This window comes from Aedes albopictus, chromosome 3 (assembly GCF_035046485.1).
Source record: "Aedes albopictus strain Foshan chromosome 3, AalbF5, whole genome shotgun sequence".
Taxonomy (NCBI): Eukaryota; Metazoa; Arthropoda; class Insecta; order Diptera; family Culicidae; genus Aedes; species Aedes albopictus.
Window position 1 is genome coordinate 99,438,782 of NC_085138.1, and position 14,929 is coordinate 99,453,710.

Sequence of the window (14,929 nt, forward strand, 5' to 3'; positions counted from 1 at the left end):
CTTCTTTCAAAAAATAAATAAAACATAAATATACTCATAGAACTAAAAGTAAAAATTAATATTAATAATAAAAAAATAATTATAAATAAAAATAAATTAATATAATTATTATAACGAATTACTCCTTCTCTAGCTATTAAAATTAAACCACAAATTCAAAATCTTAATAAAATTAAACCGTAAGAAATTATATCTAAACCAAAATAATAAGAAATATTACAAAAATAATATAATGATCTAATTTTAATTATAAATAAACTTGTTGCTAAACAAATTAAATTTTGAACCATTCAATAAATATTTTTTTTTAAAAGTAAAAAAAATATAAACATAAGTATAAAAATAAATTTTAACATTGTAAAATAGAAAAACTTTGAAAATAATCATTACCATGAGTTCGAATTATTGATACTAAAATAGACAACCCTAATACCCCCTCACATACACAAAAAGTTAAAAAGAATATACTAAAATAACTCTCATAATTTATAAAATTTAAATATAAAAATAATAATATAAATAATATTAATACTATAAATTCTAATCTTAATAATGTACAAAGAAGATGTTTTCGTCTAGAAATAAAAACAATACACCCAAAAATAAATATAATAATTATTAAACAATATATATATATAAATTTATCATTAGTTTTAATAGTTTAAAAAAAACATTAGTCTTGTAAACTAAAAATAAAAATTATTTTTTTAAAACTTCAAGAAAAAAGATTCTTCCTCTTCATTAACTCCCAAAGTTAATATTTTATTATAAACTATTTCTTGATATTATAATATTAATTATATTAATCAGTTTTATTATTAGTTTTATTTTTATACAAATAAAACATCCTCTTGCTATAGGTCTAATATTATTAATTCAAACATTTTTAACTTCTTTATTAACAGGAATACTTATAAAAACTTTTTGATTTTCATATGTGCTATTTTTAATTTTTATAGGAGGAATATTAGTTTTATTTATTTATGTAACATCCCTTTCATCTAATGAAATGTTTTCTTTATCAATAAAATTAACATTTATTAGCATTTTCATAATTATATTATTCTTAATATTTTATTTATTTTTTGATAAATTAATCATTGAACCTTTCATTAATAATAATGAAATAATTAAATTATCTTTAATAAATAATTTTTTAATAGAAGACACCATTTCATTAAATAAAATATATAATTTTCCAACTAATTTAATTACTTTATTATTGATTAATTATTTATTTTTAACTTTATTAGTAACAGTAAAAATTACAAAAAAAAATTATGGTCCATTACGACCAATAAATTAATGACTAAATCATTACGAAAAACTCACCCTTTATTAAAAATAGCTAACAACGCTTTAGTGGATTTACCTGCTCCTTCTAATATTTCAGCCTGATGAAATTTTGGATCATTATTGGGATTATGTTTAATTATTCAAATTTTAACCGGATTATTTTTAGCAATACATTATACAGCAGATATCGAAACTGCTTTTAATAGAGTAAATCATATTTATCGAGATGTAAATAATGGTTGATTTTTACGAATTTGCCATGCTAATGGAGCTTCTTTTTTTTTGCTTGTTTATTTATTCATGTAGGTCGAGGAATTTATTACAACTCTTATTTATTTATTCCAACATGAATAATTGGGGTAATTATCTTATTTATAGTAATAGCAACAGGATTTTTAGGATATGTTTTACCTTGAGGTCAAATATCTTTTTGAGGTGCTACTGTAATTACTAATCTTTTATCAGCTATTCCATATTTAGGAACATATTTAGTACAATGAATTTGAGGAGGATTTGCTGTGGATAATGCAACTTTAACTCGATTTTTTACTTTTCATTTTATTTTACCTTTTATTGTATTAGCATTAACTATAATTCATTTATTATTTTTACATCAAACTGGGTCTAATAATCCATTAGGATTAAATTCTAATGTTGATAAAATTCCTTTTCATCCTTATTTTATTTATAAAGATATTATTGGATTTATTATTTTTATATGAATTTTAATAGGATTTATTTGAAAATTTAATTATTTATTAATAGACCCAGAAAACTTCATTCCTGCTAATCCCTTAGTTACTCCTGTTCATATTCAACCTGAATGATATTTTTTATTTGCATATGCAATTTTACGATCAATTCCTAATAAATTAGGAGGAGTAATTGCATTAGTTTTATCAATTGCAATTTTAATAATCTTTCCATTTACTCATATTAGTAAATTCTGAGGATTCCAATTTTATCCATTAAATCAAATTTTATTTTGAAATATAGTAATTATTGCCTCTCTTTTAACATGAATTGGAGCTCGACCTGTAGAAGATCCTTATGTATTAACAGGACAAATTTTAACAATTTTATACTTTTCTTATTTTATTATTAATCCAATTTTATCTAAATATTGAGATAAATTATTAAATTAAATTAATAAGCTTTTATAGCATATGTCTTGAAAACATAAGAAAGAAGTAAATCCTTCTATTAATTTATTTAATACTAAAAATTATTCATTAAAATAATAAAGACATTAAGCTTGGTTCTCTCCCAATAGCGCAGCAGTAGAGTCTTCGTCGGTTTAGCCCTCCGAGAGGGAGAGTACAGCGTTCCAAAGGATTTCGGAAGCCTCCAAGGTGTTCTATGGGAGTTCAAGGGTAGTTCAGTGAATTTAAGAAGCGCTACAAATTCTCTTGAAACCAGCAGAAACGTCTAGAATGGTCTTGAAATCCCGCTGGAACATTCATGAAACATCTTTGAAGGCTTACTGAATGCCCAGGAAATTGCATCCAAATCCACCTGAATCCCCCGAATCGCTGAAATATTCATTGGAACTCCCCTAAAAGCCCTTTAAATCCCATAACCACCCAAAGTCGTCTTGAAACACGTATAAACGTCCTTAAACTCCCCTGAACCTGAAAACTTCGAAAATTACCCAAAACTTCTTGAAATGCCTTAAAACTTTCTTGAAACCATCTGGAACGTCTTAAATCGCCTTTAAAACCCTCCGAAAACCTCCTGGTACTAGTAGGTAGGCTTCCATCCTGAATACCCCGGAAACCCCTCCGAAGACCTTCTGATACTTCCATGAAACTTGAAAAAAAATGTCTGGCAAATTTGTAAAAGTGATTACAAGAAAGAACCATTAAATATTTAGCGAAAATCGGTCAACATTGGGAAGGACCAACTTAACATAAACTTTACATACAACTATATAGCCACCCGCAACTTTTCTGCTAATTAACAGCATATATGGAACTTCTTAAGCGTGCTGGTTCTAATCGAGTGATCGATACAACTCATACAATATGCGTTGTGAAGTGTCGGTTTGTAACGTAGTTACAGGGGAACCCCTGGAGAATCACTGGGCAAATACCTGGAGGCGAATCTACAAAGATATCTCTGAAGAATTCTCGTAGGAATCTCTGGATTAATTCCCAAAAACATTCTGGAGGAACTTATGGAGCAATATCTGCAAGAACTTTTGTGAAGAGCTCGAGAAAAAGAAGGTATCTCTGCATGAGTTTCAATAAGAACTCTAGAACAATTACTAGGAAAAGCTTTTGCAAAACTTCTTGAGTTCGCTTTCAACAAATCATTAACAATCTTGGCAGGAATCTATCTTTGTAGTAAATCATTAAAGATTCTCTGCAAGAATTTTCGTAATTATCTCTTAAATGATATCTGAGCGAGTCTCTCAAATAATTGGAGTAATTCTTGTTATTCCCAAAGGGATCTGAAAAATTGCCTACAGAATCTCGGAAAGCATCTTTGGGCACATTCCTAAAAAAGATAGGGATTCTTATTTCTCCAGTAGGAATTCCTCCGTGAATTCCTCCAGGAATTTCTCCAGAGTTTATTCCGGGAATCCGAAGTTCAATTCAATTCAATTCGCTTTATTTTAGAGACTTTCAAATCCAAAGTTCCTCCGAGAATTCCTCCATGAGTTTCTTCTGTAATTCCAAAAGAAATACATTCGGGAATTTATCCAGCAATTCCACCAGAAACTCTTCCAGTTATTCGTCTAGAAATTACTCCGCGAATCCCTCAAGATATTGCTATTCCAAATATTCGAACAGAAGTTCTTCTGGGCAATTATTCGGGTATTTCTCGGAGAACTCCTTACGCAGTTCTTCCAGGAATCCTGCAGGAACTCCTCCAGAAATTCCTCCAGGAATTAAAGCATAAATTTATCCTAGAACTCCTTGAAAATATCTTCCTGTAACTTATCCAGATATTCCTGCCAAAAAAAATCCAGCAATTCTTTCAGAAATTGTACCATAAATTCATCCAGCAATTCGTTTAGAAATTCTTCCATAAATTTCTTCCGGAAATTCGTCCAGAAACACTTTCAGAAATTCTCCCAGATATTTTTCCATAAAATCTTAGATAAATTTTAGAGAGCATTCATTCATGCATCCCTCTTGGTATTCATCAAGCAATTTCTCCATAACCTCTTCCGCGAAATTAATTCTGAAACTCTTCCGGTTTTTCGTCCAGACATCCTTCGGGAATTGATCCAGTTGAACTTCGGTTAGACTTTTTTTTTCACGGAGTCTTCCAGGATTTCCCCGGGGGTTTCTCCATCATCCAGGAATAACTGGAGAAATCCAGGAAGCAATTCCAGGAGGAATCCCATAGGGAATTTCAGGGAGTTTTCCAATTAATCCACCATTCAGGAATTTATTCAAAATTTCTCAAGAATTTTCTCCAAGACCATTGTAAGGATTTGTTCAAAGATTACTCATGGAGATTTTCCAAGCATTCTTTTCGGCAATTGTTCATTGCCTCTTGTGAATTTTAAATCATAAATTCTCCATTCCAAAAAAGTTCTGAAGAGTTATTTTCAAAGGTTTGTCCAGTCATTTACCAAGCAGCTTCTCCAAGAACTCCCAAAGGAGTTTTGTAAAAAAAAAAACAATCAGAATTTTTCCCAGAAAGCTATCAAGTATTTCTCAAAGATTTCTATAGCTATTTCCCCAAGATAATCGTTAGAAAACGTTCCAAGATTTTTTTTTAATTTATTAAAAAATCTTTCAAAATATCCCCAGAAATTTCTTAAGAAATTTTCCTAGAAATTTAGCCACAATTTACATTAGTCGTTTGAAATGGAATTCTTTCTTATTTTCTCCAACTTTTTTCCGGAAGTTTTTAAGATATTCTTTCAGGAAATTTTCCAGAAACTCCTCAATGATTTTTTCCAGAAACGCCTTTAAGAATTCCCCACAGATTTCTCCAGGTATTTCTTCAGGATTTCTTTTAAAAATATATCCAGAAGCTCCTCCAATTTGATTTTGGGAATTCTGTCGAAAATTTCTCAGAATTCAGCAGAGCCTCTGATAATTTCCCTTGGAATTCTTTCAGAAATTTACTCATGAACTCATCCCAGAATTTCTTCAACAATTCTGTCGATAATTTCCTCAGGAATTTCACCAGAAATACCTTCATGTTTTCCTCAGAGATTCCTACAGCAATTTCCTCGTGATTTCTATTAGGAATTTCAAAAGAATTTCTTTCTGAGATTCCTCAGGAATTCTTCCAAGAATTTTCTCAGAAATTTCCCAGGATTTTCTTTGGAAATATTTTCAAAAATTTCCTCTAGAGTTCTTTCGAGTTTTCTCCATTAATTTCCAGAAATTTCCTGAATTTCCCCAAAAAAATCCCACAAGAACGTCTAGAGAGATACTTCCGAAATCTCCCCTAAATTTATTTTTGAAAATGGGCCTGGAAATTCCCCAGGAATTCTTTCACAAATTTCCCCAAGAATTCCTCGAGAAAAATTGTAATTGAACGACTGTGAAGTTTAATTTCTAGTGTTTCGGCTACGCAGTCTGTATTAAATTAACGACGTTTTTTTGTTATCCCAACGTTTCGATGCTTGGTGGAAGACGCCCACTAAGCGTCGAAAGGTAATCCTGTGGGAATCTCTGAAGGAATACTTGAGAAAATCTTTGTAGTAATCCCTATATATAAGAGCCTTTTCTCTTGATTCCTGAGAAAAATAACAGTAGCATATCTTGGAAAATCTTTGGAATAATTCATACATTAATAGCAATAAGAGTTCCTGATTGAACGTCTTCAATAAATTCCCTGGAGGAATTCATCAAATCTTATATAATACTTTAATATTTTTGCTAAGAATCAGGATTTCTCTCAGATGGGACGTTTCGCTAAGAAGAAGACGACAAAAAGAATAAAAAGAAGATGATGATGAAGAAGAAGAAAGCTGTACCTTCAGGGTCAACATTTTTTCCTCCTTATTTCGTGATCTGAGCCAGTGACTATTGCGGCCGAAATTCTAGCGATAAGTATTACTTGGCATCTAATTCCATTAGCTGAAAGACGATGCAGCTTTGTGCGAAAAATATTTATTCTCATAAAACACCGCTGTATGGCTTGTTTGTCCGTTGTCTAGAATTACCATTTATTTAGTTTGTACTGTACAATGTTTTATTGGTGACGGTGTCTGGTTTGAGTTTTCATTTTCTGCTTTATGGAAAACTATCCGAAACTAGATTCGAAAAGATTTCCAAATGATGAACTAAATAAAAAATTTTGGTCAAGTTTCGAAAGTCTAAAGAAAATTGATTGTCTCATTTATGTACTATTTACATCCAAGTTTTGCCGTACCACAGTGTTTCACTCAAATGTGCACGCTTCGTTTGCTCTTCAATTGTTTAATTATCAGTAATTGAAAATGTTTACACTATGTTTGAATGAAGGAAACCACAACTGTGCCTAGTTAGTTCTGCAGAAATTCGCCTCCTCGCCCCCAGAAGCTTTCCGTGGATCTAAAATCAACCTGGTGTTCACGCGAAAACTTGCTGCCGATTTCAGCGAACGCTACCCGGTCGAATCCCCGGTACGGTTGCGGCCGATTTTCGCTGAAAGCTTACTACTACAATGTAGCAGTCCAGATGACCTCCAGTCGATTCATGGTTTAATCGGAAGTTGATTCCAGGATAAATTTGTTGTTGATTTGTAGAATGATTTACAGATAAATCCATTAATCAAACCATCACTGAATTGACTTTAAACTTATTGATGGCACATACTCCGACGTTGTGTTCAGCGTAAAAGCAGAGCTGAATAATATCAGATTTCTCAGTTAACTGCTTGAGTACCTTCACTAACATTGGGAGCTGATCAATATCAAGACGATACTAACAAGCTAAGATATAACTTTTTACACATTCACAGATCACTTTGCGGTCTTCGATAAAGTTTTTTCTGCACATTCTAGGTTATATTTTATTGACCGTTAAAAACAAGAACGTAGTGAGTATAGTGAGACGTCTGTTTGTATGTGGGTTGAATATGTCAAGATTTTGTTCTCTTACACATATTTATCGCTTGCATTGATTTTATTTACTTTCGTAGTTCCGGCGAAGCATCAAACGCTGGTTGTGCAACCCTACCAGTAGTTTTTAATGTGGTAGGAGCCTATTTTCTAGTTAACCGTTCCTCAGGTTATTAAAAAAGCCGTGATGTGATGTGTCGCATGGTACATTTGGTTACTTTCCGGAACAGGTTCCGGAGCACCACCGGGTTTCCCAAATATAGTCTGAGGCAATATCATTGCTAACATACATCAGGTTACCTAAAAAAACACGATTTGATTTATCTTATGCATGGGTACAAATCACTTTTACATTTGACCACTTCCAGTGGGACACCCAGAACTAGTTTCGGGACACTACCGGTTGTCTAAAATATGGTCTTAGGCTATGTTCTTACGAATCGATCATCGTGTTATCAAAAAAGGGTCTCCAGTTGCCCTAGTGGTTAAGGCTATGAATCGCCAATCCGGAAACGACGGGATTGATTCCCGTTCCGGTCGGGAACATTTTCTCGACTTCCTGAGCATAGTCTATCATTGAACTTGCCTCACAATATACAAATTCATGCAATGGCAACCCTTCAAATATTAACTGTGGAAGTGCTCTAAAGAACACTAAGGTGAAGAGAGGCAGGCCAAGTTCCAATGCGAACGTCGAGCTATAAAGAAGAAGAAGAAGAATAAGTTATCAAAAAAGCTGCTATTGATGTACTGTCAAACCCCGCGTATTCATCACTCTTTAATAAGACACTTTTTAACTTGTACCCCGCTCATTCGAATTGTTGAATTAAAAAAAATGATCAAATGTCTCAGTGTAATACACTGTAAATACGAATGACACGATATTGTGATGTAACTTACACCCGCAGCGGCTCCTCGTGCAGCTGCTACTTCCGAAAGTTCTAATTTGGTGCATTCCGACGCCTGATCCGTTTGGTGATCAACCGCAGTGAACCTCGGAAGCCAACAATCGTAAAATATACAAGCTATCAATTCGTACCACCACAATATCTGTAAGATTTGTGTTCAAAAACAAATCATACAATCTAAACAAAACTAAAATAGAGTTAGTTTATCGAATTTAAAGTTTACACAGGTAATTTGACAGCAATCATTGTCGAATTAATGTGGTTTTATGGTACGACAGGCATGGATTTGATTCAATTTCACATTTACAACTTTCGGTTCACATTTTACCACTTACCGATTGTCCCTGATGTGGTCTTAGACTAGTTTCATGCAAATTATTAATCAGTTCTCCTAAAAAGTCGCAAATTGATGTAATGCATGTATGGGTTTGGTTCATTCGTGCATTTCGCCAGTTCCGGCGAGGCACTCGAATCTGGTTCCGGAACACTACTGACCTGAGACTATTTTCTTGCTGACCGTTCTTCGCGTTATCGAAGAAGCCGTTATTTAGTGTGCTGCGTGTCTGCGTTTGGTTTTTTTTTCTACATTTGACCACTTCCGTCGGGGCACCTGGAACCGGTTTCGGCACACTATTGGTTTTCCAAAGTATGGTCTATGATTTTTTTGTTAACCGTTCATCAGCTTACCTAAAAAGTCATTAAATGTGTCGAATTTATGGGTTTGGTTCTCCTTTACATTTGACCACATCCGATGGGGCAACCGTAATCGGTTGCGGAACAATACCGGTTGTCCACAATATGGCCGGAAACTTTTTTTTTGTTAAATCAAGATGCCTTAAAATCCGCGATTTGATGTGTCGCTTGCATGGGTTTGGTTCCCTTTTATATTTGGCCATTTCCGGCGGGACACGCGGAACCGGTTCTGGATCACAACCGATTCAGATATGTTCTGAAAATATTTTCCTGCTTACTGTGCATCAGGATATCGAAAAAGCCACGATTTGATATGTCCCTTGCATGGGTTTAATTAACTTTTATACTATGCCACCTCCGGTGGAACATCTGGAACCGGTTCCGATATGGTCTGAGAATGCTTTCCTGCTTACTGTTCATCAGGTTTTCGAAAAAGCTGTGGTTTGATATGTCACATGCATGGTTTTATTTCAATTTTATATTTGGCCACTTCCGACGGGACACCCGGAACCGGTTCCGGGACACAACCAGTTCAGATATGGTCTGAGAATATTATCCTGCTTACTGTTCATCAGGATATAAAAAAAGACACTATTTGATATGTCGCATGCATGGGTTTGGTTAACTTTAATACTTGGCCACTTCCGGCGGGACATTTGCAACCGGTTCCGGAACACTACCGGTTCCGATATGGCCTGAGAATGTTTCCCTGCTTACTGTTCACCACGTTATCGAAAAAGCCGCGGTTTGATATATCGCATGCATGGGTTTAGTTCACTTTTATGTTTGGTCACTTCCGGCGGGACACCCGGAACCAGTTCCGGGACACTACCGGTTCAGATATGGTCTGAGACTATTTTTCTGCTTACCATTCATCAAGTTATCGAAAATGTCGTAGTTTGATGTGCCGCATGGATGGGTTTGTAGCATTTTCATATCTGGCCTCTTCCTGGGGTACCGGTCCGGAACACCTAAATGGCCATAACTCCGGAACGGCTGGACCGATCTGAACCATTTTCAATAGGAAACAATGGGACCAGATTCCGCGTCGAATGAACCGTCGGTCAATAAAATCGGTTGAGGTTTACTGCCAAAAAGTAATGTGAGTTTTTTGTACACACACATACACACACACACACACATACACACACACACACACATACACACACACACACATACACACACACACACACACACACACACACACACATACACACACACACATACATCACAGCGACCACCTGGCGGTTCGCTACAGTATCGACTACAACAACAGCAGACAGCGGATAGAAGAAGAGGCGGCTAGGCCAAGGCCAAGCCCTCGTAGGTGGAAGACATCATACTTCGACGAAGAGGTATTTAGGGAAGCGCTCCGCCGTGAGCGAAACTTACTCGGTTTAGACGGCGACGAGCTGGTAGCGGTGCTCTCACGTGCGTGTGATGCGACCATGCCTAGGAGAGTCCACCCTAGAAATGGGAGGCCACCGGCTTACTGGTGGACCGACGCGATTGCGGACCTGCGCCGCGCCTGCCTACGGGCTAGGCGGCGGATGCAGCGAGCACGATCAGAGGAAGAGCGAAACGAACGGCGGGTGGTGTTCGCCGCTGCAAAAGCCGCGCTCAAGACCGAGATAAGAGCAAGCAAAAAGGCCTGCTTTGAGGGTCTCTGTCAGAGTGCCAATACGAACCCGTGGGGTGATGCCTACAGGATCGTTATGGCCAAGACGAGAGGTGTGATGGCTCCTACAGAGCAATCTCCAGAGATGTTGGAGGGGATCATTGGAGGACTTTTTCCGCGTCATGATCCTAGTCCTTGGCCTCCTTTCGTAGGACAGCCGGGGACTGGGGCTGGCGATGAGGAAATGGTCACCGATGTGGAACTTGCGGGGATAGCTAAGTCCCTTAGCGTAGGTAAGGCCCCAGGTCCGGACGGAGTTCCGAACTTGGCCTTAAAAGTAGCTATTGCAGAAGCTCCCGAGATGTTCAGGTCTGCTATGCAGAAATGCCAGGACGAGGGAGTTTTCCCAGAAGCTTGGAAGAGGCAGAGCCTGGTACTATTGCCAAAGGCGGGGAAACCACCCGGAGACCCGTCGGCATATAGACCAATATGCTTGATTGACACGGCGGGGAAGGTGCTCGAAAAGATCATCCTCAATAGAATGTTGAAGTTCACTGAGGGCGTAAATGGTCTCTCGAGCAACCAGTATGGCTTCCGGAAGGGGAGGTCCACCGTAGACGCTATCTTGTCGGTTACAAAAACCGCCGAGAAAGCACTCGAGCCTAAGAGGAGGGGAATTCGCTTTTGCGGGGTAGTGACTCTGGATGTAAGGAATGCATTTAATAGCGCCAGTTGGGCTGCTATTGCTGATGCGCTCTTGCGTCTGGGGATACCGGAGTACTTGTACAAGATTCTCGGAAGCTACTTCCAGAATCGCGTACTAGTATACGACACGGAGGTGGGTCGGAAGTGCTTTCACATAACCTCAGGAGTCCCGCAAGGTTCCATCCTGGGTCCGGTGTTATGGAATGTCATGTACGACGAGGTGTTGAGGTTAGAGTACCCAGTGGGAGTGGTGATTGTCGGATTTGCCGACGATATTACGCTCGAAGTCTACGGTGAAACGATCGAGGAGGTGAAGTTGACTACCGACCACTCGATCAAGGTTGTGGAGGCGTGGATGCGGTCCAGAAAACTGGAGCTGGCTCACCACAAGACAGAGGTGACGGTTGTTAACAACATGCAGTCGGCGCAGCAGACGGAGATCAGTGTAGGAGAGTGCACTATCCTGTCGAAGCGCTCTGTCAAGCACTTGGGCGTGATGATCGACGATAAGCTTACCTTCGGTAGCCACGTCGATTATGCCTGTAAAAGAGCCTCCACAGCTATTGCGGCACTGTCCCGGATGATGTCCAATAGCTCAGCGGTGTACGCCAGTAAGCGCAAGCTTCTGGCTAGTGTTGCTACGTCCATACTTAGGTATGGCGGCCCGGCATGGGGTACCGCGCTAAGTACTGAATGCTACCGACGGAAGCTGGAAAGTACTTACAGGCTTATGTGTCTGAGGGTTGCAAGCGCGTACCGTACCGTGTCACACGACGCTCTCTGTGTCATTACTGGTATGGTGCCCATCAGCATTCTTATCAGTGAGGATATGGAGTGCTTCGAAATGCGCGGCACAAGAGGCATACGCAAGACTGTCAGGATGGCCTCTATGGTCAAATGGCAGCGCGCGTGGGACAGTTCCACCAAAGGAAGGTGGACCCATAGGTTGATACCGAGGGTAGATAGTTGGATTAATAGGCGCCATGGGGAAGTTTCATTCCACCTGACACAGGTCCTTACAGGTCATGGTTGCTTCCGACAGTATCTACACCGTTTCGGGCATGCGGATTCTCCCGAATGCCCAGTGTGCAATGGTTTAGAGGAAACGGCGGAACACGTGTTGTTCGTGTGCCCGCGTTTTCGCACAATGCGTGACCGCATGCTTGCCACATGCGGGGAGGACACAACTCCGGACAACTTGGTCCAGAGAATGTGTAGGGATGAGATTAGCTGGAATGCCGTTTCAACGGCTATCACCCATATCGTCTGGGAGCTACAGAGGAGGTGGCGCGTGGACTCGGAGAATGGCTAGTCCAGATGCAGTACAAGAGGTGGTCCAGGGGTTCGAAGTCGGCTTCGTAGGTCATACCGGTGCCCTGCGGTCGAGATCGACCCTTACAGCGATTAAGTGGCCGCGGAGAGGAAGTCCCGGTAGCGGTGCTGTCGTGGCGTCGGTCTACTGGGTTGGATCTGAGCCCGCGGTTGGAAAGGGGTCCCCGGCAAGGGTCGGGGTAGGTGAGATCCTGCTGTCTGCAACCTACGGGTGCATCTGATAGGGCCTGAAGGGTAGTGATACCCTTCCTTTGCGGGCAGGTCAGATCGGGTTGCACGTGGGCATCAGTTCTTGATGTCCGCTCAGCAGTAGGGCGCGGGCGGGGTTGACCCTGCCCGCCTTCCGAGGACAAAGGGAGTGGCGAGGACCACTCGGGAAACTGGCTAAGCGCCAGCATGCTATCGTGATGGACTCTCCAGAGCGAGTCATCGATGTTCGTTGCTGCTAGGCTACGGCAGCTAACCTTGAGGGTGCGATATGCACTAGCCCCTCTCTGAAGCAATACCTTCTTGGTGGTTCCGGAGAGACGTAGGGTTTGGCGACCATAGGAATGTGTTTTAGTGGGTCGAGGAAAGAGTAGTCCTGGCTTCTACCGGCACTGTAGAAGACGGCGTCATCCCCACACTACCCTAACCTTCCTGTTAGGGTGTCTGATGAGCAGATTTATCCCCCTATGGTTTAGAAGGAAAAAAAAAAAAAAAACACACATACATCACCTCAAAGACTCTCTGGAGATATTTTATCCCAGGAAAATTTCAGAAGGAATCGCACAGGAACTTCTGTAACCATTTCCGAAGAAATGGTCTCTAGTTGAGCTGTTGTACCTCTGGAGGAATTCTTGAAAAAAAAACTTTGATGAATGTCTGAAGGAATTCAAGGGACTATCCTGAGGGAGCATCAGAAGAGATTTTAGAAATTGAAATCTTAAAAAAGAGCTAAAGAAGCTCTTGGGAATCCTCCTAGAATTTATGTATTTATCTCTTGAGAAAATTTAGAAGAATTTCTAAAACAATCTTTATTGGAACTATGGACGATTTTCTGTAAAAATTCCTGGTAGAATATCTGGTGAATCAAACGCAAAGTTTTTAGAAAAATATCTTCAGAAATTTTTAATAAAAAAAACGGAAAAACTTGGGAGAAAATATATGTTTAACGTCGTTCGTAGTAAATGTTGAGCGACCATCCGATGATCTATTGTTTGCTTTGCGGTAGTCTGAGTGTATTTTTTTTTTGCTTAGAGAGACTTAGAGAGAAGTTGAGTGTCATTATAAATCTACTAACAAAAAAAAAGTGTAGAATTAGCGTCATGTTAATATACATATTAACAAAAAAATACTTACAAGAACTCCTTCCTGCAACCTTTGGTGGAGAAGTGCGGTAAACGCTGACATTCAAATATGGCATGAAAATTCCTTCCCTCTTCCAACCTGACTGTAAGGACGTGGCCAGCATCGTTATTCTAGAGTAAAACTGTCCTGCTTTATATTGACCGTATAATAGCCGTATAAGGCCAAAAAGGCGAAATATAGTGCTAATGGTTACTTGGGTCTACCATGGATTTCTTCAGAAATTGTGCTTGAATTTTCATTAGAGGATGCTTGAAAAATGTCTCCAAGCACTCCTCCAGAAAAGCTTCAATTGGATTCTTTTGAAATTCCTCTATACATTCTTTCCTTATTCCGTGCAAGAATTCTTTCAGGAAATCTTCGGAATTCTTCAGAAATGCTTTAAGCGATTGCGTCGGAAATTCGAACTTTCTCCACTTATTTCTTTAGAAAACCCTCCTTCCTAAGTTTTCTTCAGAAATTCTTCCGGAAGAAAAGAAATTTCTCTGGAGATTTTCTCAGGAAATTCTATATGAAATATTTGCATAAGTTTGTCAAAGAATTCCATTAGGAAAGCTTTTATTGCTTTCAAAAAAGATATATTCCAGAAATTTCTTCGAGAATTTCTCCAGAAATTTATTCTAGAATTCTCTTATGTGAATTTCCTAGAGATCCTCCTGAAACTCCACCAGGGATTACATAAGACATTTTTTAGGGATTTGTTGAAGAAATCTTTCGTACATTTTTCCAGGGGTTCCAGGGTTCATAAATTTGTTTAAAGATTCTTAAATCATTTTTACCAGTGATTCTGAAATTTGTTCGGGTATTTCTTCAGGAAGTCCACCGGAGATTTGTTCAGGTATTACTCTAAGAATTTAATTGAAAATTCCCACCAGAATGTGTCCAGGAACTTCCACAGGGATTCATCCCAAAAATACTGCAGAAATTTTCCCAGAGCTTCTTGCAGGAGTTCATACAGAGATTCCTTCAGGCCGGCCTTCATCCAGGGGGTCGCGAGGGACAATTGAGTATGTT

The 14,929-nt window shown here is 38.6% G+C and overlaps 1 protein-coding gene and 1 pseudogene across 1 annotated transcript in view; both read left to right on the forward strand.

Moving 5' to 3' along the window:
- The window catches only part of LOC109410943 (V-set and immunoglobulin domain-containing protein 1), a 162,377-nt gene that overhangs the window by 39,045 nt on the left and 108,403 nt on the right, over positions 1-14,929 (forward strand). The gene's annotated exons all lie outside the window — the stretch shown is intronic.
- LOC134292187 (cytochrome b-like) lies at positions 714-2,449 on the forward strand (annotated as a pseudogene).